This window comes from Oncorhynchus gorbuscha, unplaced genomic scaffold, assembly GCF_021184085.1.
Source record: "Oncorhynchus gorbuscha isolate QuinsamMale2020 ecotype Even-year unplaced genomic scaffold, OgorEven_v1.0 Un_scaffold_656, whole genome shotgun sequence".
In the NCBI taxonomy this organism is placed as follows: domain Eukaryota; kingdom Metazoa; phylum Chordata; class Actinopteri; order Salmoniformes; family Salmonidae; genus Oncorhynchus; species Oncorhynchus gorbuscha.
This window is the reverse complement of record NW_025745755.1, coordinates 165,378-182,462: the sequence shown is the minus strand read 5'-3', so window position 1 is coordinate 182,462 and position 17,085 is coordinate 165,378. Positions and strand designations below refer to the sequence as shown.

The 17,085-nt window shown below is 44.4% G+C and overlaps 1 pseudogene; it reads left to right on the top strand.

Moving 5' to 3' along the window:
• The window catches only part of LOC124019704, a 28,478-nt pseudogene extending 12,098 nt beyond the window's left edge, over positions 1-16,380 (top strand).
• The last annotated feature ends 705 nt before the right edge of the window (positions 16,381-17,085 follow it).

The window sequence follows — 17,085 nt, the reverse complement described above, 5'->3', positions numbered from 1 at the left end:
GAGATGTACTCAGACCAGGACCTCTGCATGCATTAACCAGCTAACTGCTCTGAGATGTACTCAGACCAGGACCTCTGCATGCATTAACCAGCTAACTGCTCTGAGATGTACTCAGACCAGGACCTCTGCATGCATTAACCAGCTAACTGCTCTGAGATGTACTCAGACCAGGACCTCTGCATGCATTAACCAGCTAACTGCTCTGAGATGTACTCAAGATGGAGAAAAAGTTAAAGCATATTGAGTGTTCCGTGTTCTGTAAGGATTGATCATCTGGAATCAGAATAGTGTTCCGTGTTCTGTAAGGATGGATCATCTGGAATCAGAATAGTGTTCAGTGTTCTGTAAGGATTGACCATCTGGAATCAGAATAGTGTTCCATGTTCTGTAAGGATTGACCATCTGGAATCAGAATAGTGTTCCATGTTCTGTAAGGATTGACCATCTGGAATCAGAATAGTGTTCCATGTTCTGTAAGGATGGCTCATCTGGAATCAGAATAGTGTTCAGTGTTCTGTAAGGATTGACCATCTGGAATCAGAATAGTGTTCCATGTTCTGTAAGGATTGACCATCTGGAATCAGAATAGTGTTCCATGTTCTGTAAGGATGGATCATCTGGAATCAGAATAGTGTTCAGTGTTCTGTAAGGATTGACCATCTGGAATCAGAATAGTGTTCCATGTTCTGTAAGGATGGCTCATCTGGAATCAGAATAGTGTTCAGTGTTCTGTAAGGATTGACCATCTGGAATCAGAATAGGTGTTAGCGGGGTGAACAGGCCGTGGCTCGGGTGGCTGAGGTCCTTGATGATCTTCTAGGTGTTTAGCGGGGTGAACAGGCCGTGGCTCGGGTGGCTGAGGTCCTTGATGATCTTCTAGGTGTTAGCGGGGTGAACAGGCCGTGGCTCGGGGGCTGAGGTCCTTGATGATCTTCTAGGTGTTTAGCGGGGTGAACAGGCTGTGGCTCGGGTGGCAGAGGTCCTTGATGATCTTCTAGGTGTTAGCGGGGTGAACAGGCCGTGGCTCGGGTGGCAGAGGTCATTGATGATCTTCTAGATGTTAGGGGGTGAACAGGCCGTGGCTCGGGTGGCTGAGGTCCTTGATGATCTTCTTGTCCTTCATGTGACACCGGGTGCTGTAGATGTCCTGGAGAGCAGGCAGTGTGCCCCCGGTTAATGCGTTGGGCTGACCACACCACCTGCTACGGTTGTATAGTACTGGTTCTATAGTAGAGTCATGGTGAACTAATACACAGTGATCTGGTATATTTAAACAACTGGGTTGTATAGTACTGGTTCTATAGTAGAGTCATGGTGAACTAATACACAGTGATCTGGTATATTTAAACATGTAGCTAGTCTGGCTCGGCCACGTGCTGCAGTTTAGTTCACTGGTGTTTGTTTTACTGGCATGAATGTTGTTCCATCATAAATACACTGACAGAGAGGATACGTCCCAAATGCCACCCTATTCTCTATATAGTGCAGTACTTTTGACCATAACCCTATAGTAGTGCACTACATAGGGAATAGGGTGCTATTTGTGGGACACCCAGAGTCTAGAGGGGAGATGAGCAGAGCGTGGCTCCCAGTTCGACCTCCCCAGTGTTCAAGAGGAAATGGGACAGAAAATGTGATCTCTTCTGCCTCAGCTGAATGCAACATGTCCTCCCTCCCAGTCCCGGTCATCTGCCCATCTGGACACAGCTAAACAATGAGACTAGAGCCAGTATATCCATGTTGTGCTACTGTTGTGTTAGGATATCATGAAGAGAAGCTGAGAAGCCTCAGTCAGGGACTCTCAGGCTGGATTTAAATGAGCAGGTTTGTTTGTTATAGCTAAATGACCTGCTGTTGTAATGGGGATTTAAATGAGCAGGTTTGTTTGTTATAGCTAAATGACCTGCTGTTATGGGGATTTAAATGAGCAGGTTTGTTTGTTATAGCTAAATGACCTGCTGTTATGGGGATTTAAATGAGCAGGTTTGTTTGTTATAGCTAAATGACCTGCTGTTATGGGGATTTAAATGAGCAGGTTTGTTTGTTATAGCTAGATAAATGACCTGCTGTTATGGGGATTTAAATGAGCAGGTTTGTTTGTTATAGCTAAATGACCTGCTGTTATGGGGATTTAAATGAGCAGGTTTGTTTGTTATAGCTAGATAAATGACCTGCTGTTATGGGGATTTAAATGAGCAGGTTTGTTTGTTATAGCTAAATGACCTGCTGTTATGGGGATTTAAATGAGCAGGTTTGTTTGTTATAGCTAGATAAATGACCTGCTGTTGTAATGGGGATTTAAATGAGCAGGTTTGTTTGTTATAGCTAAATGACCTGCTGTTATGGGGATTTAAATGAGCAGGTTTGTTTGTTATAGCTAGCTAAATGACCTGCTGTTATGGGGATTTAAATGAGCAGGTTTGTTTGTTATAGCTAAATGACCTGCTGTTATGGGGATTTAAATGAGCAGGTTTGTTTGTTATAGCTAAATGACCTGTTGTAATGGGGATTTAAATGAGCAGGTTTGTTTGTTATAGATAAATGACCTGCTGTAATGGGATTTAAATGAGCAGGTTTGTTTGTTATAGCTCGATAAATGACCTGCTGTTATGGGGATTTAAATGAGCAGGTTTGTTTGTTATAGCTAGCTAAATGACCTGCTGTTATGGGGATTTAAATGAGCAGGTTTGTTTGTTATAGCTAAATGACCTGCTGTTATGGGGATTTAAATGAGCAGGTTTGTTTGTTATAGCTAAATGACCTGCTGTTATGGGGATTTAAATGAGCAGGTTTGTTTGTTATAGCTAAATGACCTGCTGTTATGGGGATTTAAATGAGCAGGTTTGTTTGTTATAGCTAAATGACCTGCTGTTATGGGGATTTAAATGAGCAGGTTTGTTTGTTATAGCTAAATGACCTGCTGTTATGGGGATTTAAATGAGCAGGTTTGTTTGTTATAGCTAAATGACCTGCTGTTATGGGGATTTAAATGGGCAGGTTTGTTTGTTATAGCTAAATGACCTGCTGTTATGGGGATTTAAATGAGCAGGTTTGTTTGTTATAGCTAAATGACCTCCTGTTATGGGGATTTAAATGAGCAGGTTTGTTTGTTATAGATAAATGACCTCCTGTTATGGGGATTTAAATGAGCAGGTTTGTTTGTTATAGCTAGCTAAATGACCTCCTGTTATGGGGATTTAAATGAGCAGGTTTGTTTGTTATAGCTAAATGACCTCCTGTTATGGGGATTTAAATGAGCAGGTTTGTTTGTTATAGCTAAATGACCTGTTGTAATGGGGATTGAAATGAGCAGGTTTGTTTGTTATAGCTAGCTAAATGACCTCCTGTTATGGGGATTTAAATGAGCAGGTTTGTTTGTTATAGCTAGATAAATGACCTCCTGTTATGGGGATTTAAATGAGCAGGTTTGTTTGTTATAGCTAGATAAATGACCTGCTGTTATGGGGATTTAAATGAGCAGGTTTGTTTGTTATAGCTAAATGACCTCCTGTTATGGGGATTTAAATGAGCAGGTTTGTTTGTTATAGCTAAATGACCTGCTGTTATGGGGATTTAAATGAGCAGGTTTGTTTGTTATAGCTAAATGACATCCTGTTGTAATGGGGATTTAAATGAGCAGGTTTGTTTGTTATAGCTAAATGACCTGCTGTTATGGGGATTTAAATGAGCAGGTTTGTTTGTTATAGCTAAATGACATCCTGTTGTAATGGGGATTTCATTCCAAGCTCATGGCCAAATGATCTTACTTGGGAAATTATTACATTGCCTTTTTCTTTGTATAAGTAAACTGAAATTCCAATTTCCTTGTTGAAAAGCAATGAGAAAACATGATAATTTAATAGTTTTTTTAGTTCTTGACTCCAACACAGATATAGGCCAATGATGTTGGCTTGTTGTGATTGTAAAATAGTAGTATATGGTGATTGGAAGGTTGACCCTAATTAAGGCTATGTGACCATAAGGGTCAGGGAATAGAACCAGCTGGCGTAATGAGATGATGTGGCATGGAGACCTTTGGCTCAACACTCACTACCAGGACTATTATATGGGGAGCTGTTGGCTCAGTGTTGAAGAACATAGACAAGCATATTTCTAGCATTGTTTATTTGAATAATACTAACAATGAGCAGGTTTGTTTTTTGAGCTACCGATTATTGGGGGACCAAAAAAGCCGATACCAATTGATCGGCCGATGTAATAATTTGTTAATGACAACTACAACAGTACTGAATTAACACATTTTAAATTAATATAATACATCACTAAAATCAATTTAACCTCAAGTAGATAATGAAACATGTTCAATTTGGTTAAAATAATGCAAAAACAAAGTGTTGGAGAAGAATGTAAAAGTGCAATATGTGCCATGTAAGAAAGCTAACATTTAAGTTCCTTCCTCAGAACATGAGAACATATGAAAGCTGGTGGTTCCTTTTAACATGAGTCTTCAATATTCCCAAGTAAGAAGTTTTAGGTTGTAGTTATTATAGGAATTATAGGACTATGTCCCTCTATACCATTTGTATTTCATTAACCTTTGACTATTGGATGTTCTTATAGGCACTTTAGTATTGCCAGTGTAACAGTATAGGGTCCGTCCCTATCCTCGACCCTGGGGACATACCAGCATGATAACGATAAAGACCACATGATCTGGTCACACTGCAGAGCAAGGGGAACAACTACATAGAAACATAAAGACCAGTGATCTGGTCACACTGTAGCCAGGGACATACTGCATCATGATAACATAAATCCAGGGAGTTGATCTTGAAACATAAAGAGCGCAATGCTTGACGTCACAACTGAAGAGTTGCTGGCAAAATGCATAAAGTGCTGTTTGAATGAATGTTTACGTGCATGCTTCTGCCTACCACCATTCAGTCAGATACTTGTATGCTTGTATGCTCAGTCAGATTATATGCATCATGCAGAACATAAAGACCAGTAATATCATCAACCATGTGTAGTTAACTGGTGATTATGATTGATTGTTTTTTATAAGATAAGTTTAATGCTAGCTAGCAACTTACCTTGGCTTACTGCATTTAACATAACAGGCAGGCTGATCTGGTGCAATGAGAGGGACATACGCATTGTGATGGACTAGTTAACTGTAAGGGACATATTGGATTTCATGACAAGGTAAAGACCTGTCTTTCTGCCCCTGTCAGGCAGTTAACCAGGGACATTCCTGCATCATTGAATATAAGAATGTGTTCTTAACTGACTTGTCTAGTTAAATAAAGGGTAAAAAAATATATTTAAAAAATTGCAAATCGGCGCCCACAACAAAAATACAGATTTCCGGTTGTTATGAAAACTTGAAATCGGCCTGGTCACATTATCAGGGACATCTATAACAGATAAATAAATAAACAGGACCAGTGATCTCTCTCTGCAGCTGTACCAGTCAGTCAATACAACATTCATCAGACTTCCTAACATTCAAATCCCAGTTTGATCTGGTCACATACTCTCTCTGTCTGGTCTACTGTCTCTCTCATCAGTGTCTGTGATCTCTGTCTCTATCTCAGGGACATACTGCATCTCTGTAACATAAAGACCAGTGATCTGGTCACACTGTCTGTCTGTGTCATACTGCATCATGTCAACATAAAGACCAGTGATCTCTCTCTGTCACACTGTACCTGGGACATACATGGATAGATAACATAATGTTTTATTATGTTGTCAGTGAGTGCACAGGCAGCGCCATCGAGGACATCTCCATTTTGAAGCAGTCCATTTTCTTCTTCTTCTACATCTATGATTTAGCAAACAAACTGAAAGTGTGCCCACCTAGCGTTTTCTCATGAGTATAATTAATTTGCTGGTCCCTACTGATGACCTGGATGGAATCATGTGATCCTTCCTTAACCCATAGGAATTCCCACCCAGACTTCTTTAAAATTGTGGAAGCCTGCAATGGCCATGCCAACATGGGTTTTATCCATCTAGAGTCATGATAACATAAAGACCATAACAAAGCTTGGTTGTTATTTTGACAGAGGCACTGAACTATGGTTCCACAGAACTTCCTTCACAGTTAGTTTGCCAGGGACATACTGTATCATAACATAAAGACCAGTGATCTGGTCACACTGTACCAGGGACATACTGTATCATAACATAAAGACCAGTGATCTGGTCACACTGTACCAGGGACATACTGCATCATAACATAAAGACCAGTGATTTGGTCACACTGTACCAGGGACATACTGTATCATAACATAAAGACCAGTGATATACTGTATCATAACAGAAAGACCAGTGATCTGGTCACACTGTACCAGGGACATACTGTATCATGATAACATAAAGACCAGTGATCTGGTCACACTGTACCAGGGACATACTGCATCATGATAACATAAAGACCAGGGACATACTGCATCATTACATAAAGACCAGTGATCTGGTCACAGTTTAATTGCAGCCAGGCAAGGTTTTATTTGTCTCGTTTAGTGTTTAATCATGAGGCCTGCAGCGAAGTGTCCAGATGCATTAAGGTGCCATGAAATCTCTGCTTAGTCACGATGATGCACAACAGGAGAATCACGTTGGCTTGTTGGTTAACAGGTCTCAAGAGCCTGAGGAACTCAAAATAATCACCGGATTAAAGAAACAACTGTTAGCACTGAGAATTGTCTTGTAATACGTTCACTATCACTGTTGACTGTGACATTTCCTCTAGTTTGAAACACCAAATAGTGACACTTTCATGTAAGTCAGGGCCCACTTCCTTATTCCAATTCCTTCAGTGTTTTTAGAAGAGGCAGTGCTGAACATAACGCCATGGCAACACTGGAGACTCATTGTCTTGTTTCTCTTCAGCGTCTCTGTAGTGAGAAGCCAGTGAGGTTGTTGAGAGAGAGGCTTAGCCCAGAGAGCTGTTGTAGCTCTGACCCCCACAGAGTGGAAACGACCTTTGACCTGCAGTCAGCAGGGGTCAAGGCCTTATTGTGAGCCACACTCTCTCCCACACTTCACCATGAGTAGATCATTGTTTTAGCAGTTTAATCCTATCCAAACAGCCCAGTTAGAAAACCCTTCACTCAGGGTGCGTTCCAAACTACACCCTATTCCCTACGTAGTGCATTACTTATTACCAGGGCCCATAGGGCTCTCAGAAGTAGTGCACTGTATAGGAAATAGGGTGCCATTTTGGACGCAGACTTAGTGGATGAAGTCCAAGAGTAAGTGGACTTGGAGAGGGTAGATAATAGGGAGAGAGGGAAGACATAACTTACAAAGACTAAACCTGGCTTTGCCAAGACGAGGTCACTGCTCAGCTAGTGTCTGGAGCACATAGAGTAGCCTGACACACACACTCTCAAGTAAGTGTGTGTGTGTGAGAGAGAGAGAGAGAGAGCCCTTACTTACCCTCTGTGTCTGGCTAATCTTGTCTGTCTGCAGCCACTGACATTCACAACTGCTTCTGGAAATGAGACTTGAATAATTAATTTCACCAAATCAAAGCCTCTTTCTACTGTGGAGCACCGACTCTGTTGAGGTGATTGTACAACATTTGTATTTTTTATTTTTTATTTATTTCACCTTTATTTAACCAGGTAGGCTAGTTGAGAACAAGTTCTCATTTGCAACTGCGACCTGGCCAAAATCAAGCATAGCAGTGTGAACAGACAACACAGAGTTACACATGGAGTAAACAATTAACAAGTCAATAACACAGAGAAAAAAAGGGGAGTCTATATACAATGTGTGCAAAAGGCATGAGGAGGTAGGCGAATAATACAATTTTGCAGATTAACACTGGAGTGATAAATGATCAGATGGTCATGTACAGGTAGAGATATTGGTGTGCAAAAGAGCAGAAAAGTAAATAAATAAAAAACAGTATAAAAACAGTATGGGGATGAGGTAGGTGAAAATGGGTGGGCTATTTACCAATAGACATTGAGGTACACTTGTTGGTTCCCTTTTGTTGGCCTGGTCAGAAAGACATTTCTACCATACGTTTAACTCCTTGTTATTCAGACCACTATCACACTACAGGCAAGCAGACTCTGGTCTGGTCTATTCATCTCTGGGATGTATTAGACAGTGTACCACTCCTCACCAGCCCTGGAGGGGTTGATAGGGACGTGTTTCCACAAGCCTGGTGGGCCAGTAGAACAGCCTCGTAGTCCCAGATCAGGAAGCTTAAACAGGCCTGGTGTTTAGATACAGAGCAGTATTGATCAGGGCCTGGTGTTTAGATACAGAGCAGTATTGATCAGGGCCTGGTGTTTAGATACAGAGCAGTATTGATCAGGGCCTGGTGTTTAGATGCAGAGCAGCATTGATCAGGGCCTGGTGTTTAGATACAGATCAGTATTGATCAGGGCCTGGTGTTTAGATACAGAGCAGTATTGATCAGGGCCTGGTGTATAGATACAGAGCAGCATTGATCAGGGCCTGGTGTTTAGATACAGAGCAGCATTGATCAGGGCCTGGTGTTTAGATGCAGAGCAGTATTGATCAGGGCCTGGTGTTTAGATACAGAGCAGTATTGATCAGGGCCTGGTGTTTAGATACAGAGCAGCATTGATCAGGGCCTGGTGTTTAGATGCAGAGCAGCACTGACATGGTGATTTACTGTGTTCTACCTCAGCCATTATGCACTAGGACATGGTGATTTACTGTGTTCTACCTCAGACATTATGTACTAGGACATGGTGATTTACTGTGTTCCACCTCAGACATTATGTACTAGGACATGGTGATTTACTGTGTTCTACCTCAGCCATTATGCACTAGGACATGGTGATTTACTGTGTTCTACCTCAGACATTATGTACTAGGACATGGTGATTTACTGTGTTCTACCTCAGACATTATGTACTAGGACATGGTGATTTACTGTGTTCTACCTCAGACATTATGTACTAGGACATGGTGATTTACTGTGTTCTACCTCAGACATTATGTACTAGGACATGGTGGTGATTTACTGTGTTCTACCTCAGACATTATGTACTAGGACATGGTGTTGATTTACTGTGTTCTACCTCAGACATTATGTTCTAGGACATGGTGATTTACTGTGTTCTACCTCAGACATTATGTACTAGGACATGGTGGTGATTTACTGTGTTCTACCTCAGACATTATGTACTAGGACATGGTGGTGATTTACTGTGTTCTACCTCAATATTATTAGACATTTACCAAGCTTAATGTCATGTACCTTATACATACAAGATAAGCAGACATTAAAACAAATCAAATTCTATTGGTCACATTAGCAATGTTATTGCAAAATGCTTGTGTTTCTAGCACCAATAGTGCAGTAATATCTAACAATAAACACAAACCTAAAAGTAAAAGAATGGAATGAAGGAATATATAAATATTAGGACGAGCCATATCGGAGTGGCGTTGACTAAAAGACAGTATATACATATGAGATGAGTAAAGCACAAATATATAAACATTATAACATCATATCGGTCCGTCTAAAATCCTTGTGGTATTTTTCTGAAGTCTGATTGTCTCTGTGTGTTTCCAGGATGGTGGTCTCCTCATCAACAACCCCACAGCGTTGGCCATCCATGAGTGTAAGCTGCTGTGGCCCAACACCCCAGTGCAGTGTGTTGTCTCCCTGGGTACGGGTCGCTATGAGACCGTCAACAAGAACAACACCACCTCCACCAGTCTCAAAGCCAAGATCACCAACGTCATCAGCAGTGCCACCGACACAGAGGGTGGGTCACCAAGGGACCATGGAGTGTGTGTGGTGTACTGTGTGTAGTTGGTGTGCCACATCTGTCCTTTGACAGGGATGAAACCACATTAGGTTATTTCTAACATCAGATTAAAGGCTGAGCCAGTCAGCCAGCCAGTCAGCCAGTCAGCCAGTCAGCCAGTCAGCCAGTCAGTCAGTCAGTCAGCCAGCCAGCCAGTCAGTCAGATAAATGTGCTTCACTAAAACAGACGCTGCATGTAGTCCCTGTAGTTAGTTGGAAGACCATTGTTTTCTGTGATTCTCCTTAAGTGACTCATTCGCTGCATGTAGTCCCTGTAGGTAGTTGGAAGACCATTGTTTTCTGTGAATCTCATTAAGTGACTCATTCGCTGCATGTAGTCCCTGTAGGTAGTTGGAAGACCATTGTTTTCTGTGAATCTCATTAAGTGACTCATTCGCTGCATGTAGTCCCTGTAGGTAGTTGGAAGACCATTGTTTTCTGTGAATCTCATTAAGTGACTCATTCGCTGCATGTAGTCCCTGTAGGTAGTTGGAAGACCATTGTTTTCTGTGAATCTCATTAAGTGACTCATTCGCTGCATGTAGTCCCTGTAGGTAGTTGGATGACCATTGTTTTGTCTCGTGCTGTATTTCAGTCACTCCTTCAATGATTTCCTTTTGACCTACACAGCTCAGAACATCAAGTTCATCAAGTACTTGACCTCTCTCTGATTCCTCATCCATCAGCTCCCCAGTACTTGACCTCTCTCTGATTCCTCATCCATCAGCTCCCCAGTGCTTGACCTCTCTCTGATTCCTCATCCATCAGCTCCCCAGTACTTGACCTCTCTCTGATTCCTCATCCATCAGCTCCCCAGTACTTGACCTCTCTCTGATTCCTCATCCATCAGCTCCCCATTGACCTCTCTCTGATTCCTCATCCATCAGCTCCCCAGTACTTGACCTCTCTCTGATTCCTCATCCATCAGCTCCCCAGTACTTGACCTCTCTCTGATTCCTCATCCATCAGCTCCCCAGTACTTGACCTCTCTCTGATTCCTCATCCATCAGCTCCCCAGTACTTGACCTCTCTCTGATTCCTCATCCATCAGCTCCCCAGTACTTGACCTCTCTCTGATTCCTCTCATTCATCAGCTCCCCAGTACTTGACCTCTCTCTGATTCCTCATTCATCAGCTCCCCAGTACTGACCTCTCTGATTCCTCATCCATCAGCTCCCCAGTACTTGACCTCTCTCTGATTCCTCATCCATCAGCTCCCCAGTACTTGACCCTCTCTGATTCCTCATCCATCAGCTCCCCAGTACTTGACTCTCTGATTCCTCATCCATCAGCTCCCCAGTACTTGACCTCTCTCTGATTCCTCATCCATCAGCTCCCCAGTACTTGACCTCTCTCTGATTCCTCTCATTCATCAGCTCCCCAGTACTTGACCTCTCTCTGATTCCTCATCCATCAGCTCCCCAGTACTTGACCTCTCTCTGATTCCTCATCCATCAGCTCCCCAGTGCTTGACCTCTCTCTGATTCCTCATCCATCAGCTCCCCAGTACTTGACCTCTCTCTGATTCCTCATCCATCAGCTCCCCAGTACTTGACCTCTCTCTGATTCCTCATCCATCAGCTCCCCAGTACTTGACCTCTCTCTGATTCCTCATCCATCAGCTCCCCAGTACTTGACCTCTCTCTGATTCCTCATCCATCAGCTCCCCAGTGCTTGACCTCTCTCTGATTCCTCATCCATCAGCTCCCCAGTATTCCTCTCTGATTCCTCATCCATCAGCTCCCCAGTACTTGACCTCTCTCTGATTCCTCATCCATCAGCTCCCCAGTACTTCCTCTCTGATTCCTCATCCATCAGCTCCCCAGTACTTGACCTCTCTCTGATTCCTCATCCATCAGCTCCCCAGTACTTGACCTCTCTCTGATTCCTCTCATTCATCAGCTCCCCAGTACTTGACCTCTCTCTGATTCCTCATTCATCAGCTCCCCAGTACTTGACCTCTCTCTGATTCCTCTCATTCATCAGCTCCCCAGTACTTGACCTCTCTCTGATTCCTCATCCATCAGCTCCCCAGTGCTTGACCTCTCTCTGATTCCTCATTCATCAGCTCCCCAGTGCTTGACCTCTCTCTGATTCCTCTCATTCATCAGCTCCCCAGTGCTTGACCTCTCTCTGATTCCTCTCATTCATCAGCTCCCCAGTACTCCATCTCTCTGATTCCTCTCATTCATCAGCTCCCCAGTACTCCATCTCTCTGATTCCTCTCATTCATCAGCTCCCCAGTACTCCATCTCTCTGATTCCTCTCATTCATCAGCTCCCCATTACTCCATCTCTCTGATTCCTCTCATTCATCAGCTCCCCATTACTCCATCTCTCTGATTCCTCTCATTCATCAGCTCCCCAGTACTCCATCTCTCTGATTCCTCTCATTCATCAGCTCCCCAGTGATTGACCTCTCTCTGATTCCTCTCATTCATCAGCTCCACAGTGCTTGACCTCTCTCTGATTCCTCTCATTCATCAGCTCCCCAGTACTCCATCTCTCTGATTCCTCTCATTCATCAGCTCCCCAGTACTCCATCTCTCTGATTCCTCTCATTCATCAGCTCCCCAGTGCTTGACCTCTCTGATTCCTCTCATTCATCAGCTCCCCAGTACTCCATCTCTCTGATTCCTCTCATTCATCAGCCCCCCAGTGCTTGACCTCTCTCTGATTCCTCTCATTCATCAGCTCCCCAGTACTCCATCTCTCTGATTCCTCTCATTCATCAGCTCCCCAGTGATTGACCTCTCTCTGATTCCTCTCATTCATCAGCTCCCCAGTGCTTGACCTCTCTCTGATTCCTCTCATTCATCAGCTCCCCAGTACTCCATCTCTCTGATTCCTCTCATTCATCAGCTCCCCAGTACTCCATCTCTCTGATTCCTCTCATTCATCAGCTCCCCAGTGCTTGACCTCTCTCTGATTCCTCTCATTCATCAGCTCCCCAGTACTTGACCTCTCTCTGATTCCTCTCATTCATCAGCTCCCCAGTACTTGACCTCTCTCTGATTCCTCTCATTCATCAGTTCCCCAGTACTTGACCTCTCTCTGATTCCTCTCATTCATCAGCTCCCCAGTACTTGACCTCTCTCTGATTCCTCTCATTCATCAGCTCCCCAGTACTTGACCTCTCTCTGATTCCTCTCATTCATCAGCTCCCCAGTACTTGACCTCTCTCTGATTCCTCATCCATCAGCTCCCCAGTGCTTGACCTCTCTCTGATTCCTCATTCATCAGCTCCCCAGTACTTGACCTCTCTCTGATTCCTCATCCATCAGCTCCCCAGTGCTTGACCTCTCTCTGATTCCTCATTCATCAGCTCCCCAGTGCTTGACCTCTCTCTGATTCCTCTCATTCATCAGCTCCCCAGTGCTTGACCTCTCTCTGATTCCTCTCATTCATCAGCTCCCCAGTACTCCATCTCTCTGATTCCTCTCATTCATCAGCTCCCCAGTACTCCATCTCACTGATTCCTCTCATTCATCAGCTCCCCAGTACTCCATCTCTCTGATTCCTCTCATTCATCAGCTCCCCATTACTCCATCTCTGATTCCTCTCATTCATCAGCTCCCCATTACTCCATCTCTGATTCCTCTCATTCATCAGCTCCCCATTACTCCATCTCTCTGATTCCTCTCATTCATCAGCTCCCCATTTCTCCATCTCTCTGATTCCTCTCATCCATCAGCTCCCCAGTGCTTGACCTCTCTCTGATTCCTCATTCATCAGCTCCCCAGTGCTTGACCTCTCTCTGATTCCTCTCATTCATCAGCTCCCCAGTGCTTGACCTCTCTCTGATTCCTCTCATTCATTAGCTCCCCATTACTCCATCTCTCTGATTCCTCTCATTCATCAGCTCCCCATTTCTCCATCTCTCTGATTCCTCTCATTCATCAGCTCCCCAGTACTCCATCTCTCTGATTCCTCTCATTCATCAGCTCCCCATTTCTCCATCTCTCTGATTCCTCTCATTCATCAGCTCCCCAGTACTCCATCTCTCTGATTCCTCTCATTCATCAGCTCCCCAGTGCTTGACCTCTCTCTGATTCCTCTCATTCATCAGCTCCCCAGTGCTTGACCTCTCTCTGATTCCTCTCATTCATCAGCTCCCCAGTGCTTGACCTCTCTCTGATTCCTCTCATTCATCAGCTCCCCAGTACTTGACCTCTCTCTGATTCCTCTCATTCATCAGTTCCCCAGTACTTGACCTCTCTCTGATTCCTCTCATTCATCAGCTCCCCAGTGCTTGACCTCTCTCTGATTCCTCTCATTCATCAGCTCCCCAGTGCTTGACCTCTCTCTGATTCCTCTCATTCATCAGCTCCCCAGTACTCCATCTCTCTGATTCCTCTCATTCATCAGCCCCCCAGTGCTTGACCTCTCTCTGATTCTTCTCATTCATCAGCTCCCCAGTACTCCATCTCTCTGATTCCTCTCATTCATCAGCTCCCCAGTGATTGACCTCTCTCTGATTCCTCTCATTCATCAGCTCCCCAGTGCTTGACCTCTCTCTGATTCCTCTCATTCATCAGCTCCCCAGTGCTTGACCTCTCTCTGATTCCTCTTTCATCAGCTCCCCAGTACTTGACCTCTCTCTGATTCCTCTCATTCATCAGCTCCCCAGCGCTTGACCTCTCTCTGATTCCTCATCCATCAGCTCCCCAGTGCTTGACCTCTCTCTGATTCCTCATCCATCAGCTCCCCAGTACTCCATCTCTCTGATTCCTCATCCATCAGCTCCCCAGTGCTTGACCTCTCTCTGATTCCTCATTCATCAGCTCCCCAGTACTCCATCTCTCTGATTCCTCATTCATCAGCTCCCCAGTACTCCATCTCTCTGATTCCTCTCATCCATCAGCTCCCCAGTACTCCATCTCTCTGATTCCTCATCCATCAGCTCCCCAGTGCTTGACCTCTCTCTGATTCCTCATCCATCAGCTCCCCAGTACTCCATTTCTCTGATTCCTCTCATCCATCAGCTCCCCAGTACTCCATCTCTCTGATTCCTCATTCATCAGCTCCCCAGTACTCCATCTCTCTGATTCCTCTCATCCATCAGCTCCCCAGTACTCCATCTCTCTGATTCCTCTCATCCATCAGCTCCCCAGTACTTGACCTCTTTCTGATTCCTACCTGTGTAGATGGTCAGTCTGAGTGCTGTTTAGTCAGTGTGTGATGGCACTATGAACAACTTGATTCCTACCTGTGTAGATGGTCAGTCTGAGTGCTGTTTAGTCAGTGTTTGTGGGTGATGGCACTATGAACAACTTGATGGACCTCTATAAAGTAGGAAGTCATAATAAACCAGTCACATATGGACTAACTTTGTGTCCCTCATCAGAAGTCCACGTCATGTTCTCTCCTTCTCCCAGACAGCTGCTTCCTCTAAACTAGCTACACTAACAACATGATAGCTATCGAGATATACAATGATTTAACTGTACTCCAGCAACATGACCTAACCTCTCTCACCTCCTCTCTCTCCGTCAGAGGTCCACATCATGCTGGACGCCCTCCTTCCACCCAACACCTACTTCCGTTTCAACCCCTACATGAGCGAGGACATCCCATTGGACGAGAGCCGCCCGGAGAGGCTGACCTTCCTGCAGGAGGAAGGAACTCGCTACCTGGAGAGGAACGAAGCCAAGCTGAACAAGGCAGCGTCGGTGCTGGCTCTGGAGAAGAGCGCCATCCAGAGGCTGGCTGAATGGTGCAAACTGAAGGCCGACATGTACGAGGGCTTGCCCTTCATCTCCAAACTGTAGGGCATGTCTAGAGGTGAAAGGTCAGACAGGCTGAGAGACACTAATTTAGACTGATTATGAAGATAATATAGGAGCTGTAAAGGTGTGACATGTACGAGGGCCCTTCATCTCCAAACTGTAGGGGATGTCTAGAGGTGAAAGGTCAGACAGGCTGAGAGACACTAATTTAGACTGATTATGAAGATCATATAGGAGCTGTAAAGGTGTGACATGTACGAGGGCCCTTCATCTCCAAACTGTAGGGCATGTCTAGAGGTGAAAGGTCAGACAGGCTGAGAGACACTCATTTAGACTGATTATGAAGATCATATAGGAGCTGTAAAGGTGTGACATGTACGAGGGCCCTTCATCTCCAAACTGTAGGGGATGTCTAGAGGTGAAAGGTCAGACAGGCCGAGAGACACTCATTTAGACTGATTATGAAGATAATATAGGAGCTGTAAAGGTGTGACATGTACGAGGGCCCTTCATCTCCAAACTGTAGGGCATGTCTAGAGGTGAAAGGTCAGACAGGCCGAGAGACACTAATTTAGACTGATTATGAAGATAATATAGGAGCTGTAAAGGTCTGACATGTACGAGGGCCCTTCATCTCCAAACTATAGGAAGAGACCTGCAGAGGTTAAAGTTCAAAAGGCACTGCAGGCGGTAGCTGCTGAGAAACTCATTTAGACTTGAAAATAAACATCATGTGCTTTGATATGACTCCATCAGTGGAGGCTGGTGGAAGAATCTATAACGAGGAAAGGCTCATTGTAATGGTCGGAATGGAATAAATGGAACTGAGTCAAACGTGGTTTCCATAGGTTTGATGTGTTTGAGCCCATCCTCCTATAGCTCCTCCAACCAGCCTCCTCTGGTGTTTGATTCCATTCCAGCCATTACAATGAGCCCATCCTCCTATAGCTCCTCCAACCAGCCTCCTCTGGTGTTTGATTCCATTCCAGCCATTACAATGAGCCCATCCTCCTATAGCTCCTCCAACCAGCCTCCTCTGGTGTTTGATTCCATTCCAGCCATTACAATGAGCCCATCCTCCTATAGCTCCTCCAACCAGCCTCCTCTGGTGTTTGATTCCATTCCAGCCATTACAATGAGCCCATCCTCCTATAGCTCCTCCAACCAGCCTCCTCTGGACTCCATATCTTCTTGATGCAGATCATGTGATATGACTGCGGTCCATTTTAATTTCTGCTGCTCAGGCAGGATGTTGACCTTTGACCTGTGAGAGGTGGTACAGAAGTTGTAGTGTTTCTGAAAGGGTTTTGGCTGGTTGGGCTGAAGGAATCAACCTGTTGACTGGTCCTAAATAAAGTGTTACTGTGATGAGAGCAGACAGGCAGGCCGTGTTTACACAGACAGCCCAATTCTAATATTTTACCCCCCTAAAAATCAGATATTTTGCCAATAATTGGGCTAAATACCTGAATTGGGCTGCCTGTGTAAACAGCCATAATGGTGTGAATGGTAGACAGGCATAGCCATTTACTGTCTTGATTTAAGAGTGCAGGTTTTGCAGGGAAGGTGTTTTTGACAACC